Here is a 6000-nt window from a genome sequence, read left to right on the forward strand (position 1 = left end):
AAAATCTTTCATTGTACTTGGAAGTACATATTGGGATTGTGTAGAACTTTCGATATACATTAACAACTATCTCTATTATTCTTTTCTTCCACTTGCATCCCTTGCAATTTTTTGCATACAAATATGTCCTTGTGGATTTAAGTAGTGTTATATTTTCTAATTCTAATGAAAGATCAGTATAAGAATGTAGGTAGCTACGTTGTATATTGCTACATTTTAAAATTTCAATTGTAGGATGCATCACTTTCTGTCCAACATAGAAAGAGATTAAAGGCCCAATACAAATAACAAGGGAGAGTTTCTAAAACATGTGACATGTTGCTTGTGCACTTATATCTCTCTTTACAATAACATCAGACAAAATTATCCCATATGCCATGAGGGTTGCACCATCTATTTTTTACATTAGAGATATTGGTTTGAGCACCTTAGAACATGTCTCTAACAATATCTTTTCTTTTTCTACATACTTAGAAATGTATTTGAGGACAAGTTCCCAAGAAAAAGTTGGTTGAAAATCAATATTAGCCCACCAAATTGAAAGCGTCTTTGGGAAAACTTCTATACACTACAAGTATAGGTCAAATTATAGCACAAAGAATGGTAAGAATATTGTGAATTAAAATTGGGACAAAGTAGAGTGAATGGAGAAACTGAAATGCACTTAGATCAACAAGCGTCATGAATAATAATAAGAAAATGATACCTAATGGCGTGGGAAATAGAATTGGTAGGACAAAGAAGACTTGCTAAGAATGGATGTTACTTGGAGTGGAAGCAAACAAATTTGGTGGTGTTGGGGGGATAGTTATTGATGCATTTATAAGGTTGGTTCCATGGTCGTAGTGCCCATCGTGTTATTGTGCACATGTCAACTTTGTGAAATAATGACATGTGTATTTACAAGGATGCCTTTTAACTCAAGTTTCAACATATGGCCACTTTTATCAGTACCACAAGAATTTTTGTATCATTTTATCTTCCATGAGATATTGCACGAAAAAGTAATTTCTGAAACGACATTGTTTATATAAATCTCTTCTTAATAGCTCCATTACCAAGACCACATAACTCAGTTTTGCATGCCAAAAGGTTTCCCAAGTGCTCATTTGCCTTTCCAAGAGTTCATGCCTTTTCAAATTTGACCATGAAATAAAAATTAATCCAAAATATAATAATATTGAGTTGTCAAATTTCATATATTTTTGAAAAGTGCCATTATATATATAAACACATACATACTAAATTTACAAATTTAGATAATTTTAAAAAATGAAAGCATTTTAAAATAGTATATACTATAAATTGAATTTATATTTTTCTCAAATGCAATGAAGTGTCTTGTACAATACTTGTCACATAGATTCAAAAGGGACATATTTCTTTTATAACCCATCTTTAATTTCCTAAAAATATTTGCCCTAGTACTACATGTCATTATATAAAAGCTAGTGTATTATCATAGTTAAATAATGTGATTCTACAGGAAGCTAAAACATAATAATATTGTTTTGTCAAATTTGATATTTTTTTGAAAGGATGTCATTCTATATAACAACACTTACACATGAAGTTTATAAATATATATAAATAAAAATAAAAACATTTTTAAATAGTATATATAGAAATAATTGAATTTAGTTTTTTCTCAAACATGATGAAGTGTCCTGTACAATACATTGACACGTGTTTTATTACATGTCACCCCTAACACTATGTGTCATTATATAAAAGCTACTATATTATCGTAGTTAAATAATGTGATTCTACAAGAAGCCGATAAGTAACTTATGGACATTTTTAATGGAAATTGACATTATATAATTCTTTCCACTACATAATATGTTTAAATAGGAGACCAATTATCTTTTATAGTTGTATAAATTTATTAAGCCAAGAGGCTCTCTACAGTGGTATCAAACATCAATGTAAACAATTAGCATTTTTCGATAAATTTGATAGGTATGTGATAGTTTGAATTTAATAAATAATAAAAAATAAAAAATAATAATGGATAAGTGCCAAATTGATTGCAGTGCTAGTTCATTATCCCTCTCATATTAAACGATGATCATCTTGATAGGGCAGACAGTAATGACAAATTCAATGCTAAAACTGAACCTTTACATGATGATCCATTGCACAACATATTAATTAATAGCCTAGATTATGGACATAATTTTTGCAATGTAACAATTGGTATCAAAAGAAAAGGAAAAGACATAATCCAACTAAAGTAGTAGCAACAACAATTTTGATGCTAGTAAGGCAATGCAAAACATTGGGGCTTGGTTCACTATTTGGGTCGAAGGATTTATTTATTTATTATTTATTTTAGAGTTTAAACTACAAATTTCTCTTTCCTTCTTTATAAATTGTTCAAATAAATGAAAATAAAGATGATAAACATTTGATTATTTTGTTCCAAAGTTAGGATGTATGTTCCTCCTCGTATGGACCTGAATCACAAGGTAGAGTTTAAAGTGTATAAATTGATTTAGATTTTTAAGTGAATTTTATCAAAAAAGAGAGGCTTTCAAGTGATAGCAATCTTCCTTGTAAACAATTAGTCTTTTAAAAAAAATTAGATAGCCATTTATCTGTCTTCTGTTGTGTGCTGAAAAATTGAATTAAAAGAAGATAAAGAAATAGGTAGTGGTGGATTAGTTACATACTTCTATATATTGTATGTTTTGATTTATTTCTTCACCAAATGAATCAGTTGTAAACCAAGAATTAATTTGTGAATACAGTACCAACAAGCTATTCATTAGGTGGGTGGTCTTTTAAGATCCAGACATGATAATGTATCATAAAATATAATATATTTAATAATTATTATTTATTCTTATAGATTAATAACAATAATATCTTTCATTCTTCCATCACAAGTATATATATATATATATATATATCTGAGAGATATCCTTCTCGGGATGCCTATTTTCATAAATTGCCCCAGTGCAATAGGCGCCTCGAGAAGGATATCTCTAGGCTTATTTTATATATATAAGCTAGTACTTGTAGCAATTGAATGCTATTTCCTTTTATCAAGTATAATTTGTAGCTAATTGATTATTTTAAAAAGTTGTTTGACTAAAGATAAAAAATGTAAATATGTTATAAATGTTGTTTTGAACTATCTCAAGATTGCAAAATTATCAACTCAATCATCCATTTCAATTACATTTATTCTTGTATTATGATTATTGATGTCCTCTTCTACAATTTTTTAAAACAAATAAAATCTTTGGCAATTAAACCTTAGAGTGGATGTAACGAGTTGGTTGTTTCTAGCACTTGTATGACTGTCCTCAAATGGGGTTGGGAAACCATTATTGGGGCCACCTCCATGCTCTTGTAGGCTAAGGATTGATCACAGTATTGTGGGAACCATGAGTGCAAAATCATAAAGATACTTATCTAATTATTTTAATGACTTAAGCTAACGTTGTGAAATATGGAAAATCGTTGTAGTTTTCAAATGAAACACAATAAATGGCATGTCAAGAATCAAGAGATATACACATATATAATATAGAATAAACAATTTTCATATGTCCTAAAAATCTATCTATTTTGATGGCCCATTTTTATAATTCTGAATTGTGTAGCGTGCCTTATCATTAGTGTAGCAACGTCTTGTTAAAAGGACCGACAATCATTCCAAACCTTGGACTAATGTAGTATGCATTTCTTGGGCAAGTAAACAACCCTTCCTCTACTACAAAAAAATAAATTAGCATAGTACCGTATATGGAATTATTGGCTGGTCAAGTATACAAATAGCTCTATAGGAAATAACTTACAAATTTCTATTTGAAAAACAAGTACAATAGCTAAAGCTGGTATAGTTGTATCCACAATATTTTGTCTTTAGCAAAACAACTAATCAACTTTACAATTATAAAATGAGATAGTGATCTTAGTCTATGATTTAGAGGAAGGCTATCTTTAGCTACCATGATAATAAGTTCCTTGCACTCCACATGGTGTAAGAATTTTTTGGAGAGAGCCCTCTTTTCCTAGCACAATAAATCTTTTTAATGGTGTAAGACTGCTAGCAAATATGAATAATCCGGCCAATGTTCTCCAAGGAGAAGAATCCTATTAGCTTAATCATTGATTCACAACACATATGTACATGAAAACAAAGAACATATTGCAATTAAAAGTCATCTTGATCAGGGAAATGAAAGCACCCCTTCATATAAATCAATCAGTGATGGAAATAATTAATATAAATAGTTATCATGCAATGTAGATAAAAGGTTTGGCATTGAAAGTTTTCTCTATAATCTGATTTCAAGTCTTCTCCTTGCCAACTAATCCTCTCCTCTGATCTAATTTGTTTATCTTTCCCTTTCACTTCACTACAATGAATAGGCTACTCAGTTTGTTAGATGATAATAGAACCCTTTAATGACTTCTAAACTGATCTCAATCCTTTTCTATCAATAGCTTCATGTTTGCACATAAACTCTTTTCATCTCCTTCTCTACTAGTATATGATCTAGGTTAAGACCATTACTATATAATGATTTTCATAAAGAGTTTTCTAGATGATTCCATGTCTTGCCTCTTCATCTTGATCATCAAACACACAACATAGGGATCAATGATCCATAATGTGTAAATATTTTGTAACAACCTCTAATAGTATTAAATGTTCTATAAAAACCTCTTCAAAACTTTAAATATCACTTCCAAGTTAGCCTGATAATCATTTTGCCTCAAACTTTGTTTGATTCCTAACTTTTTATGTAAACTCTACATTGCTCGGCCTTTTCTATTTCCTGATGCTTGACATTGTTGTTACTTGGCCTTCATTATGCTCAGTTTATACTAAGTAAATAGGGACATGTATTCTCAAAAACTTGATCAATTGTTGATGCACTCAACTCGTACACAAAAATACTCTGTGACCCAAAGACTTAGTTGACTCCTATATAGCTAGGTACATACTCACTTATGCACATGACTGGACCTATATAGAGTAGCTTGGTTGCAATGATGACCGTCTAACTCTACCTTGCAAATGACTAAGTGGTTGACAATAATAGGCAACAATGGTTAGAGATACTAATAATCTCCCCCTTTAACATTAATGGAAAAAACACTTTGTCATATTTACATCGTTACAATACAATATGATAATGAGCTCTCCTCCTAAGTTGTATGACTTATGAATAATGCAAAAGTAAATAACAAAATCATTTAAAATTTATTAAAATCTATACATGGTACATTTTTAATTCTTCTTTTACCTTTCTTTTACATCTTGTTCACATCTTATTACACTATCTCTCTTCAATTCTCTTTCCCCATCTTCACATCTCTTTCCTTCTACACATATCTCATTCTCCCTTATTTTTAAACACTATTTGTCATTATTGCTACCTAGGTTGAATGCATGGAAGTAATCGATACATTTCAATGAATTCCTTGTGAACTATAGTAATCATGGACAATGCATGATCCCAAGTGGTTCTTGATGCCTCCAAAATGTGATTCTGAAAGTGAAGTCTTGCAACCAGATCGATTATACTATCATCTAATAATAAATTGTGATATTCTATGATAAGATCTTGGGTTGTTTTTAGTTATCTCTACATGACATCCGAGTGAGGTATCATCATTGCCTAAATATAGATAAATTTGGATCTCATATTAGTGTTAACTACCTGAAGCTCAACCAACATGCCTTAAGAAATTATTAGATTATTGTAGATCAATTCTTGATCCTACTGATACTAAAATAATTTTGTTGGATCTCTTCATCTCAACCTGAATTGAATTTATTTGTGGTTACGTATTGTGAGTAAATCTTGGCACATCTAAAAAAAAAGTGTACAAATGCATTCTTAATCAATTCAATCATAACCCATGCTTTCTCTTGTAGTAGCACTTTCTGGTCGGCAATAGTTATAGAAAATTTGTCCACAATCTTGGTTTCAAATATTCTTGTTGACCAATCGATTAGCTTTTCATTTGACTCCA

This window comes from Cupressus sempervirens, chromosome 11 (assembly GCF_028749045.1).
Source record: "Cupressus sempervirens isolate cs-2001-9-10 chromosome 11, ASM2874904v1, whole genome shotgun sequence".
Classification (NCBI taxonomy): Eukaryota; Viridiplantae; Streptophyta; class Pinopsida; order Cupressales; family Cupressaceae; genus Cupressus; species Cupressus sempervirens.